The sequence below is a fragment of the Lepidochelys olivacea genome (genome assembly GCF_965140295.1).
Source record: "Lepidochelys olivacea isolate rLepOli2 genome assembly, chromosome: 1".
Lineage (NCBI taxonomy): Eukaryota > Metazoa > Chordata > Testudines > Cheloniidae > Lepidochelys > Lepidochelys olivacea.
In genome coordinates, this window is record NC_140411.1 from 232,672,762 (window position 1) to 232,686,879 (window position 14,118).

Genomic DNA, 14,118 nt, shown 5'->3' on the forward strand with positions numbered 1-14,118 from the left:
TTACAATGCAGCGTGGATGCTCAAGTGTGGGCTTGGAAACACCAAGTCCAATAAACCCAGGTCACACAGATCCGGGTTTACAATCCAGCATAGACATACCCTAATTTACCTCTCGGTCAGACGCTACATTCTGTCCTGATACAGACACTTCTCTCATCTCTATGAGCCTGATTCTGATCCCCCTATTCATGCTGGATAGCACTTCACCCAGAAGTAGTCCTGTGAGCTTCAGTGGGTCTATCTGTGGAGTAACATACTATTGTTGAATAGTGAGGGAAGCAGAATCTGGCCTAATGTGGGAATTATTTAGACACATTCCACTTTGCAGTCCCTAGGTTATATGACAAATGTAACAGTCAGAAAACAGCTGACCTGCTTTCATTGGAAGAGTTTTGGAACTCCTATGGCTATTAATCAGCTGTTAAATAAAGCTAGTAGATTATCTTGTAATTTAAAAATATACTATATATGGCATATTTAGATAGTCACTATAACTGTAGCAGTACACCAAGATGTATTTTGTAAACTTTACTTCGTAATAAAACCCTTGAGTGGGAAAGTATATCTAGTAGGGGATTTTTTAAAAAAGAGAGTTAGACAACGGCTACAAGATGAGGAAACAACAAAGCCCTTTTTACTGTTGCAGACTCACCACTTCTGACCCAGTCCTGCATTTCTTGCACACTTGAAAATATTGAGTTCAACTGGGGCATTGGGCCCAAGCTTGGCCCTTCATTATTATAAACACTACCATATTTGTTAATTGTACTTGATATTGTGCATCTAGTGGAAAATCTGTTGGAGAAAAAATCAGAGCATTGCATGAGCATGTTAGAAATTAATATTGTTATTTTTAGAAATTAGAAGATTTAATAACATGAAACTTTCTAGATTAATTGTAATATATCTTCTGTATGTCACTTGGATTTTCTCAACAACAGAAGAACAACAGTTCCTGATTATGCCCAAAGATCCTGATTCAGGAAAGCACTTGAGCAGAGACTTAACTTTAAGTGTACACTAAGCACATTGTTTCATTAAGCATGTGCTTAAGTGCCCTTCCAAATAAGATGTTTTTGTGAATCGAGGCCACAGATGCATGTTACCATTTATCTCAGGGCATGGAACTCTAATTTTGGTGTACTTTACTGTGGTGTCCCACAGCTTTTTCATATCCAGACATTGTCTAATGTAAAACATTGTGCATCTTTTATTCTTTACTATGCCAAAAGAAAGCATGAAGCCAACAACCATGACAAAGTCAAAATGACCCCCATTTTGCAACGTATGACTTATTTTTCTCTTGTCCAGAACATAAGTGTCAAAAGGTTACAGCTAGGCTTGCATTGCTATGACACAGTCATTCCTATTTCTCCTCCGAATTACAAGGACAAAGATATATATAGAATTCCAGAAATCACTGACTTTTTCTCCACTACACTATATTTTGCTGGAAAGAAATTCACTCACTGATCTCATATGTTAATAAAGAAAGATATTTACACAGATATTTTTAAAAACAATTCTCCAGTAGAGCCAAATTGGTCTCAGAGTTGCAGTCTGGAAATTCCACATAACAACTAAGGGCTGGATTGAGACACTTGACTTGCAGCCCTGAGGATGGCATGGTGTGTGTAGCTGTGCCGCCCCAGGAGTAATTCCAGAAAGGAATTGTGACTCAGAGGCCACCCCTCTGAGTCACAGTTCTCCCATAGCTCCTTTGTACTGTGCAAATTGTGGGTGGGGGAGAGAACTATGCGGCATCTGGCAATGGGCTAGCCCAGCATACTCTTCCCTTCATACCCGGCAAGCTCTACCCTGGCTCACCCAGAAGCCATGGCTCCGCCTATTCCCCACTCCCACCCTTTCTTTCTGTTTGCACATGCAGTGGGAGAAGCAGTCCTGCTGAGCCTGAGCCAGGCAAGCCACGTGCAGCTGCCCAAGGAAATGGTGGAATTTATACCCTCATACTTCCCTACATGGTAGGTCAGGGCAATCTCTTCTATATGGGGACTTGATTGTTTTACAAATACTGTAAGCTTCCAGTAATGTTACTTGGTATGAATCAATTATAACTATTTCCACTCTGTGCATGAAAGGGTAGAGATAGAAGAGACCTATTAGATAAATTAGTCCAGTTCTCTGAGACACCAGGAGCATTCCTCACATGAAAAATGGAGAGAGAGAGAGAGAGAGAGAGAAAGAAAGATCAGTACACGTATTTGCCCTAAAAACCAAAGATTTAACTTAGACTTCTGAAGACTGTTGTCCATTGATGAATGATAATCAATAGTAATTAATAAAAACTACCTCTCAAAAGTGTCTGAGGAACAGTTAACTCTAAAACAATAATATTAAAGATGGGTCAGAACTACAAAGTTTGAATTTAGTTAGGGATGTTTCAAAAGTTTAGGGTTGTCTGGAAATGAGATTTTGGTTCAGATATACCACCCCCTTCACTCCACTGGGACAATTCTACCTTTTTTTTTTTGGTTGGTTGGTTGGTTGGTTGGTTGTTTTTGAATGCATCATATTCCCTTTTGGGATAACTCAGAATATGGCTCAGCTGTGCAGTGTTGTATATGGGACAGGATACTGGATGTGAAAAGTTGTGGAAAATGTTTTATATACAGGACACCACAATCAGAGTTGTATGCCCAGATGATATTTGCCTAAAGAGTGTCTCATTTCAGCTAATATTTTCATACAATATTTATTCCATTGAGCCAAGTTCAGAGGGAGGTCTACAAATGTAAAGAAAGTCAGAGGTGATGTAGTGTAGACAGTTGCAGTGTAGACAGCACCTCTTCACATCACTATTGTGACAGGGTCGGGCCACATGGCTATAGGAGAGTAATAGAAGGCAGATATATTAGCCCCAGGTTAAGTAGGTCCCTTTTCCCTGCGTAAGGTAACAGGGAAGGTTCCAGAACAATCAGGAACTTTCTGGAAACAACTAAGGCAGACAGGCTGATTAGAACACCTGCAGCCAATCAAGAAGCTGCTAGAATCAATTAAGGCAGGCTAATCAGGGCACCTGGATTTAAAAAGGAGCTCGCTTCAGTTTGTGGTGCATGTGCAAGGAGCGAGGAGCAAGAGGCACAAGAAGCTGAGAGTGAGAAGGCATACTACTGGAAGACTGAGAAGTACAAGCATTATCAAGACATCAGGAGGAAGGTCCTGTGGGGAGAATAAATAAAGTGTTGGGAGGAGGCCATGGGGAAATAGCCCAGGGAGTTGTAGCTGTCATGCAGCTGTTACAGGAGCCACTGTAGACAGCTGCAATCCATAGGGCCCTGGGCTGGAACCCGGAGTAGAGGGCGGGCCCGGGTTCCCCCCATCTCTCCATCCCCCCAACTCCCTACTTGATACCGAAGGAGTTGAACTGGACTGTGGGTTCCACCAGAGGGGAAGGTCTCTGGCCTGTTCCCCGATCCACTAGGTGGATCAGCACAGACTGCGGGGATCATTCTTCTTCCTTTCCCCATGCTGGCCAGTGATGAGGCTAATTGAGTGAACGGCAGATCTGAGCCACGAAAATGGCCAAACAAGGCTTCCATGAACCTCTGAGGTGAGAAAATCCGCCAATAAGCACAGGACCCACCAAGGCAGAGGAGGAACTTTGTCACACTATCTAGATTTAGGGGAGTCTAATGTACATTACCATTTGTATCATCTCTGAATTTGCGCCTCATTCTTCCAAGTATATTTACAGAGGATAATGTGTCAAAGTACATTAACAAGATACCATGGCCATTAGACCTTCTCACCAGGTGCTAACTATTATTTAGTCAAACAGGAAAATCCTCTTGTGCATGTTCTCCTGAGGATAATGGATCTACCATACTGTATGTGTTTACAGAGACTGAGTACAAATACATTGTCAGATACAAGCTCCCTCAGCATTTTGAAGGGACAGATAACACCCATGAACGGAAGGGAAACTGGAGTGTGACCTTAGGCTGACATAGCAGAAATGGGTATCAAGAGAAGGAATAATAATCACACCCTCACTTTTCATTAATGACAGGGATAAAATGAAGGAAATCGATCCTGCAGGAGAAAGAAAAAAATTTCTGAAAACACAAAGCTGATTGGCACAGCTGTCACTGACACACCAATGTGAATCAGTCTCACTAATGCACATATTTGAGTCACCCCATGACATAAATGTATACCCTTGCTTTGCCATTTAAAGGCAAATGTCATTCTTTTTTTTAAAGGAAATGTAATTTTCATGCTGATATGCTGGAGGACACTCCAGGAGACACAAGTCTTTTGTTTATATGCCAAACAGGGAGCAGATATGCAAGTTTACTCACATCCATGAGTGGACTCAGGCAATCCAAGGACCTGGGCAAAACCACACAGGGGGCCCCCTGCTTGCGGCCCCAGACTGTTATCAGGGTGGCTGTTTACTGGAGGAAACAGTCTTCTTCTGTTAGGTTAGGGCCACCCTTCTCCCCAGGCCCACAGTTAATTATCTTCAAGGGGCTAGAGTCCATCCATGAGGCGGGAGGCCTCAGCTCCCCACTTCAGCAGAGAGCACTGTGGGGACGGAGGGAGGGCTACCTCATCACTCTGGCACACTCCCCTGGTTTTTTTGGGGGGTGGGGTAGAGGGGAGGTACCATTTCCCCAGAAGTCAGCTCGGGTACAGTGATGTTAAAGGAACCTACTCCCATCCCATAGAGCCCTCTGCTAGGATGGAGGCTTCCCTGGTCAACCAGTGGATGGAAGGACAAACACAGTGTCAAAGCAGCTAGGGAGGTATTTAAAGTTGTTGAAGCAGTTGTGAGAAGACTTACACTGGAGGGGATATAAGGAGCTGATGGAGAGCAAGGCTGGATTAAAACAATCCTGGGACACACACACACACACGACCCCCTGTGGCTCTGTCCCTGGAGCCTTCTTCTACAGCATGGGGACTTAAGATTGGTGGTGGCAGGGACACACTCCTCCTCTCCCACAGAGGCAGGGCCAGCAGCATTGACTGCAGCATCTCCCCCTCAAAAGGCACCAGAGATCTCGCTGCCTTGGAAGAGCAAGGATTCTCTTCCCCGCAGCACCCAGAGAAGCAGAGGAGGGTTCCCTTGCCAGTACTTGCATCCCAGCTTCAGAGGTGCCTGCTTGGATGAGTGGTTTGGCTGCATCTGTTTTGGCCATAAATTTAACATTCCAATGAGATTATTTTAAGGCATTTTACCCAACTTAGAGCTCTTGTTTTAGGGTCTCTGCAGACATCACTGCATTGGTTACACTCAGGTCTTATTTTCAGGACTTTCTTTGAAACCATGAGGGGTGGAGAATGACATGACTCCAGTAGCTGAAGCCCTAGGCACAGGCCTAATGTGCCTATGCATTAATGTGGCCCTGAGGGGAGGCTGAGAAGGGCACTGGTCCAAGGAAAGGTCTGAGGCATGGCTAACTAGGGCACATTCAGAGCTGGTTCAAGAACTTTTTATGAAGTACATGGATAGGATAGAGAAGTACATGGAAAGGATGGAGAAATCAGAAGACGAAGGAGCTGCAGAGGACTTATTCATAGCAGCAGACAGCAAGCACATTCAGCATGTCCCCATCAGCCCAAGCACATTCAGCATGTCCCCATCAGCCTGTGTTTTGTAACAAAACCATAAAGGCATACTTAGGGGCAGATGAGAAAGTGTCACTGGGTTGGAATAGCACAGTGTATAAAAATTTTAAAAGGTGCTATCCCTGTAGAACACAGCATCTATGCCAATCTTTGTTATAGTACTAAATGCAAATGTAATACATTTGCAGGACATATTGACATTTGCAGACACTCGACACTTCATGTCTTGCACAGGGTCTCACATTGGGATTTTGCTAATATCACTGAGTTATTCACAACCTGAAATCCATCTGGAGAGAAGATTGCAGTTCAAGGTCCTATTTACTCACACATGCAGAGCAGTACACTGTTTGTGATGTAGATTATTGCTTGATTACACTGCCGACTTACACCACTTGCATGGTCCAGCTAACAAATATCTCAGACTTATGGCTAGAATTTGCAGAAGGGTTCAGCACTTAAAATTAGAGACAGATTTTTAAAAAAAAGAAACAAAAAGAAGAAGCTCAGTTTCTAAATTCCTCAAAATTAGGCTCAACAAGTGGCCAGATGTACAGAAGAACTCAGTGTTAGATCTGTTATGTCTGGATCCAGGAACTTGCCAAGCCAGATACTAATAGAGAGCTAAGTAAGCTGCTAGTTTATTCAGCTGTTGAGTTGCTTCTTGCTCCACCACACTCAACTGCTCCACAACTAAGGATCTTGATACATACAGATGTCCGCTAGAGGTTAGGCATGGAATGTGCACAATTACATCAGAATTCTGTGGATGGCATGGCCAAGGACTAGTGAGTGTTGCACCCAGACCCAAGTAGATTTATTTGCCCACATCGAACCCCCTACCAAGGGAACTATGGAACTCTGCCCCACCCCTGTGAAGTACCGTGACTATGCTGATGTCTTCAAAAAGAAGAAGAATGCAGAAATCCTCCCACCACATCAGGACTCTGATTGCCCCATAAAACTCCAGCCAGGGGTGAAGATGCCATGTGGGCAGATCTATGTAATGTCAGAGCCTGACCTGGTGGCATTGTGAGAATACCTCCTGGGGACCCGGGCCTAGGGGTTCATCTGCAAATCAACCTCACCAGCCGGTGCCCCAGTCCCTTTTGTACAAAAGGAAGGAGGGCAGCCTCTGTCTCTGTGTCGATTACCGATCCCTAAACCAGGTGACAATCTGGAACAGTTACCCACCAACCTAATCCATGTGTTGTTGGACTGCATGGGGGCCACCTGCATAGTCACTGAACTGGATCTTCAGGGAGCTTACAATCTCATCCATATCTGAGAGGCAGACGAATGGCAGACTGCTTTTCAAACCCACTGTGGCCACTTTGAATATTTAGTCATGCCATTTGGCTTCACTAATGCCCTAGCACCAATTCTAGCACTTTATTAACAATGTGCTACAAAACCTACCAGACCAGTTTGCATTGGTATACTTAGACAATATATTGATCTTCTCAAACTATTTGGACCAACGCACCATTCACGTCTACACAGTCTTGAAGAGACTATGACAACATGGTCTCTATGCTTAACTCAAAGAGTGCACGTTCAATCAGACCTCGACTGAGTTCCTGGTTTCATCCAGAAGGAATCAAGATGGACCCAGGCAAGGTCCAGGCTGTCCATGACTGGGCAGCCCCCTGCAATGTGTGCAACATACCATGTTTTCTAGGGTTTGCAAATTTTTACCAGCAGTTTATCTCCAATTTTTCAAACAAACTGAGCCCCTTACTGCCCTACTCCGAGAGATGCCCAGTTCTACTCATCGCCAGAGGCCCAGCATGCGTTCCAAATAGCTAAAGCTTGCCTTTACCACTGCTCCAGTATTGGCCCACACAGACGTGTTGCAAGGTTTCATCGTGCTGGCCGATGCCTCTAGCTCAGTTATCAGGCAGTCCTCTCCCAGAGGCACGGACTCAAGGAAGTACTGCACCACCTTGCCTACTGCTTGAGGAAGCTTACCACTGAAACAATGAATTCTTGGAGAAAGAGCTCTATTCAATTAACACTGCCTTTTAACAATGGTGACACTACTTGGATGGGGCCCATCATCTGGTCCAAGTATTTACTGATCAGAAGAATCTGGAGTACCTGCATAGGACCAAGGCCCTAAACCAGCGGCAGCTCTGGTGGGCCCTATTCTTCTTCCAGTTCAATTTCACCTTCATCTACTGCCCTAGAACTAGAAATGCTAAGGCTGATAACTTGTCCCAAAGGCATAGCTCTGATCCACAAGGCCCCAGTCTGGAACCAGCCCACATTCTCAAGTTCCGTAACTTCCTCAGTGTGACCCACCACCAGGAGCTGCCCACACACATCCACTCTGTCCTGGAATTCCACCAGACAAGATGGCCATTATTGACCAAGAATCACATGACATCCAGGAGAGGTTCACATTCATAAACAACCGCATCTATGTTCCCTCCAGACCTGCAAGGTTCTTCAACAGTGCCACAACTCCATCCCAGCAGGACACTTGGGGCAATGTAATACCCAACGATTAACGTCTTGGTACTTCTAGTGGCCCTGTATGCACCTCATAATAAAGCCTTTTGTTGCTTCAAGCACCAAGATCCCATGTCAGAAACCCTGCAACCTCCTCCAACCCCTGGACACCCAATCTGGCCCTGGGAGGCCGTTTCCTTCAACTCTGTGGAGGAACTACCAGAATCCAGTGGTTTCATTATCATCCTGACAATGGTAGATCACTTCACTTCCCGGATCACGTCATTTCCAACTGGGGCCCCCGGTTCACTGCTTGCTTCTGGCATGAGGTCCTATGTCTATTAGGAGTCTTCATGCACCTGTCCTCTGCCTACCATCCTCAGCTGAATGGCCAAATGGAAAGAATCAACCAGATCCTAGAGCAATACCAACAATGCCACACCAACCATCACCAGGATGACTGGTCTGCACTATTGCCATATGCTGCATGCTCATGTAATAATGTAGACTATGCATCCACAGGCCACAGCCCCTTTTTGGTTAACTATGGGTACCACACCCAATTTCACCCATAACTACCAACATCCTCCCACAACCCATTGGCCTTGGACCTAATGCAGCACATCCATCACACCCAAGAAGAGATGAAGGGACACCTTGAGAAGGCAAAGAAGAACTACAAAAAGCATATAGACAAGACCCTTTTGGAAACTAGAGCACTGGTTCCTTGACCTGTATCGGTTTTGGTGACAAATCAACCCAGTTACCTTCAAGCTCCAGCTCCCTTAGTCCCTTAGAGTCCATCTGTATTCCATTTCTCACTCTTTAAACCCTACACTGAGAACATATTTCCCCATAAAGCCCAATCATTGCCCCCCCCCAGGGCAAGTAGGAGGTCAGGAGGAATACATTGTCCACAAAGTCCTCAATTCCAAGTTCAAGCGGGGTAAATTGTGGTACCTGATTGACTAAGATGGTTAGAGCCCAGAGGAACGTACATGGGAACCAGCAGAACTGTTCATGCTCCCACCTTGGTTCAGGCCTTCCATAGGAGCCAGGCTAAGAAACCTGGATCCAGGTCACCCACACGGGGCTCTTTGGGGAGTGGGTGATGTCATGACTCAGGGTCCTCAAATCTGGGCTCACAGGAGAAGCCACGCTTCCACCCTCCACTTGGCAGCCTGCTGACCACTGCTGACCCAGGACCCATGAAGCCCAGCCCCAGTTTGAGGCTCCACCTCTGACATCCTATTGGCAGAGTCCCAGAACAGCCAGTTGGCCCACTGGGCCTACTTAAGCCACCAACAGGAACCTGTCCAAACAGCTGGGATTAATCCTGCTCTGGACTGAGTACCTTATGCCTCCCGCTGCTTGACTTCTCAGTATCCCAACCTGGCTTGGCTCCTGACCTCTGACTCATGGTTCTGATCTCCTGGTATCCTGGCCCAGCTGTCCCTTGACTCCTGACTGTGGACTCTGGCTCTGACCACTAGGTCTGGCTGCTAATGACCCAGCCTTGACACATACTCACTTAAAGGCTTCTGGTGCTAGAGGACAGTTTAAAAAAAAAAAAAGCAGCCACAGCATGAGCCAAACCTCTGCATCACCATTGTTAGATCTGTTATGTCTGGACCCAGGAACTTGCCAATTAAGATATGGACAGAGTAACCTGCTGCACTGTTTCTTGCTCCGCCACTCTACTGTTCCACTAATAGGGATTGTGATACATACAAATGCGCTGTAGCAGTTAGGCATGGAATAGGTGCAATTACATCAGATGATACACTCAGCATGTTGGGTGCTGAGCTCTTTGAAAAATCTGGCCCTAATGATGGGTGCTGAATACTTGAAAAGTTAGAGTGAAATCTTGGCCCCACTGAAGTCAATGAGAGATTTGTCACTGACTTCAAAAAGGCCAGGATTTCACCCTGTACCCTTGAGCTCTTTTGAAAACTTAGCTGCATGCCACCCAAGGCCTTCCTGGAAGGCAGCAGACTCAAGTATAAGAGATCTCTGTTCCCAACTCCCCCTGGGTGGGTCTTAGCAATTGTGCTCTTGCCCACATGTGGTGCAATAATTTTCAGTCCCACGAAGACCTTATTACTCTTGATAAATCAGTTTGAATTTGATTAAACTCTTCCTGCATTAGCTTACATCATCTATAAATTACTCTCTGAATGAAAAAAAATGGTTTTGTCCCTCATTATAGGTAAAACAGAGGCCTTGGGTGATTTACAGTACATTATGCTTGCACAGCAAGCTTCATCTTCTCCCCTTAGACATATACCAACCCTTTTCCTCCACACTCCACCTCTCCAAGGATCATTTCTGCCAGACAGAGCACATCAGCAGCCAGGGCATCTCTTTTCCCTTCCTTTCGTCCAGTGTTTCTCAACCTTTTCATGCTGGCAACCAAATATTTTCATACTCCCTTTATATTTACTATAAAAGTAAAACATTATCAGTGATAATGATGAGTAAGGCCCTACTTGAATTGCATGATGATTGTAAAAAAATGGCGGCTGACTTGCAGACAAGCCATGGAAAATTGCGGAACAGTAATAATGGACCTTATTATTTGCAGTAATGAAGTCCATTATCACCTTACTGAGATTTTCCACTGTTGGCCGCCCAGGGCTCAGAGTGGCCGCCCAGGGCTGAGAGTGGGGACTCCTACTGTCAAAATTGTGGTGGAAGCCAAATATTACAGAATCCGCAATATTGCAAGTTAAGTAGGGCCTTAATGATAAGCCCATATAATGTATTTGTGTGTATCTCAAGAAATTGATAGAGAATACTTGACCTTGAAGGGTAAGCATTTACTCCTCCTCCTATAACAACCTCACAAATTTTGAAGATTTAGCAAGCCCAAAGATAGTCTGAAAATGTTATTTCCTTTGCTCTATAAAAATGTATTGCTTTGGGATCCCCTTGATTGTCTTTTGTGACCCTTCCGGGGGGGTAATGACCCATCAATTGAGAAACACTGTTCTAGCCTGACAAACCCTACAGCGCTGAGTCATCCCGGATTTTAGAAGGATCAAGCCTATTGCTGCCTCTTCTAGCCTACCCAAGATCACCACTGCCATGGGGCAAATTCCTCTGCCTGTGTTTGAAACGGTCATCTCGGAATCCCTTCTTCATAGTACTGCAGCTGCCCAATGTGATGATTGCTCCCTCATAAGGGAGGGGACTTTTGAAATTCCTCCAGTTAAAAAAATAGAAATTAACAGATGTAGAACATTTACTGAATTAGTTAGTGTGTGTTTCTAAAGCACGGCCCCTTACTCCAGCCTAGGTAAACTTCCCACAGGGAGAACCATGGGGACAAAACTCATTTCAGACACCCCTTTGACCCAACATGTCCAGCCTGCTCCATTGGTTGGCACAGAAGGAGATGGAGCCATGGCTCGCCTAAGCTCCACACACTTGCTCCCAGGAGGGAGTGTCTTGGGCATGGTTCCCACGTTTCCTCCAGTACGGGGAGTAAGATCTAGGAAGCCTGAAGTCAGCTGTGAAAGGAGGGAGGATCCCCCCCTCCCCTGTGCAGCTGTTTTAGGGCTTGGTACAATCTAGACCTTAATTTGTTAGTAGTAATTATTTAGACTTTGTGCATTTCTTACAGAATAAACTAGTAAGTTACAGCAGTAACCCTTTTTTAAGTTAATACTTTGTACTTACATAGCACCTTTCATCTTTCAAAGCGCTTTACATACATTAATTATTTACTCCTCCCCACACCCCTTTGATCTAGGCAAGTTTTACGATGCTCATTTTACAAACAGGGAAACAAACATAGAAGAGCAAATTCTCGCCCGCTGCTAAACTCGTGAAATCCCATTGGCGTCAAGGTGGCTTCGCAGGCACAACGGCGGCAGGATGTGGGGTGTAAGGGCTATGACATTTGCACACAGTCACAGAGTAAGTCAGTGGCACAGCTGGGAACAGAATCCAGAATACTTATTTTTAGCCTTGAGGAGGAGGGGCACAGATTTTGGGCACGTATGGTCTCTGGACTATGCTGTCAATTAGGGCTGTGCATGGGGAGAGTGTGTGATGCTGTTTGTGTAACTGGTGAAATTGTGACACAGTGAGAGGTGCCTAGAAAATAATGAGTCCAGTGCTCCAGGTGAAAAGAGAGAAGCAGATCAAGAATCTGGTTTAGTGAAATGTTAAATAGTTATATGATTAGGATCCAAATATTGTGGATGAATCCAATCAGGTGAAGGGGTAACGATTAAGGGATGCTATTGATTTGTGTGAACATTTGTCTGCAGAGGAAAGACTTATGCCCTCCTTTTTTGGTTACAAAAAATAACTAGTATATACTGATCATGCTTATATTGAATGTTGGTGTAATTTTTCAGAATGACTGACAGAGTCTGATTTGAAGATGAGTTTACTACGGCAGTTGTTATTGCCGACTAGCAGAGTAATTTCTCTTGCAAACTCACATACTGATGTTAGTTGTGTGTTTGGATTACAGTGATTATGTGTGGATGCTGGAAATGCACTCGGAAAGTTTTTTTTTCAAACAAATATTTTTTTCTCCCCCCCCCCCCTTTTTTTTTTAAATCCATTTAAAATGGCTTAGAAGTGCAAGGAATATTGTCTGTTAGACAGAACAAGGGGGCTGGGAATCAACATGCTTAGGCTCTGTTTCTACCACCAATCTGGCATATGCCCCTGGACAAGTGCTTTAGTAGGTGGCACAGAGAGCATGGAGTTAAGAGACTGGGTTTCTGTTCTTGACTGCCATTGGCTCATTCTGTGACTAAGGGCAAGGCATTTAGGGCCAGACCATGGTCCAGCCTTACATGGCCATGGAGGAGTCATAAGAGGGAATAAGATGCCACACAAACTCCTACATGGCCAGCTATACACTCTCACTAGGACTACTTGAACTGAAGTAACCTGAGAGGGAGGTTATGAGGACTCTTAGGCTAGCTCAAAACCAACTAGAATATAGGAGCAAAATATCCCTGCTTGGTTGATATTACTGTATATTGGAGGACAAAAGGGAAGAGGGCCTGAATGTGATCCAATGAGTGGAAGATATTTTTCCTGTTACTGAAAGAATTAATTCTCAGAGATGTAAAGTGACTAAGATTTTCCAATTTTATGGTCATTTTGTTACATTCAATGCTGCCAAAGGAATTGGTAGGAAACTAACTGTGTTCAAAGCCCTGCAGAACACAGGAATCCCAGTTAAAATAGCACTGCTAAATATTAATGATTAGTAAAGCTGATTTTAAAAATGCATCATTTTAATCAGCTCCAAACTATTCTCACATCAACTCAGAATTACCTGTCACATGGCTATACTTGAAAGATTTCTATACAGATTCCTTACCCATATAAATCCGAGGCATCGATGGGTAACAACCCTAAAACATCTGGGATTGTATATTAAATAAAAGAAAATCATCTTAACAACACTGAATTTTTAACCCACTAATAAATCCAGTAAATTTAGAGATGTAATTGCCTCAATCTCTGTCCCCACCAGCTAGGTTCTCTGCCTCTCTCACCCTGACTTCCCATGCACTTATTATTACTGAGATTATTCTTTTTTTATGTTATAGAAAGGCCCCCATTCTATTCTATATAGGCTCATATAATGTGCTCATCACCATAGTATTTGAGTGCCTTCCAGTAGGGCATTAAGTAATATGACTAACATCTCTCGTGTGTTTTCTTTCTCTCATCCTCTCCCCAGGGAGAGAAGTGCGTGCAATGGAGTGTTTTGTTTTGGAATTGTTTTTATATGTGGGTCTATATTTATGTTAGAGAAGACAAGGTTAAAGAAGTACACCTTGCACTTGGAGTATAAGATAGCAAGGTTTGTGATGGTTCCTAGGGATCTTTGTCCCACCACCTCAGACTGACCACCAACAAAGCTTTGTCTCTCCTGCATAAGCTTTGCCCTTATGATAGAAAGCTCCTTTGTGCCAGAGGAATGAAGCTGTTGACCACGGTCATCGTCCCAGAGGGATATAATAGGCACTGACTGTACAGATACATAGTAAGAGACAGTCCCTGCCCTGAAAAGCTTGCAGTCTAAATAGA

At 44.4% G+C, this 14,118-nt stretch overlaps 1 protein-coding gene across 2 annotated transcripts in view; it reads right to left on the reverse strand.

Moving 5' to 3' along the window:
* The window catches only part of SSPN (sarcospan), a gene marked incomplete at its 5' end in the record, with an annotated part of 71,044 nt that overhangs the window by 41,462 nt on the left and 15,464 nt on the right, over positions 1-14,118 (reverse strand). The window contains one exon of one of the 2 annotated variants that reach the window (XM_084638883.1): positions 653-721. The exons of the other annotated variant lie outside the window; for it this stretch is intronic. Of the gene's footprint in view, positions 1-652; positions 722-14,118 lie in introns of those variants that run through there. 2 annotated transcript variants of the gene reach the window in all.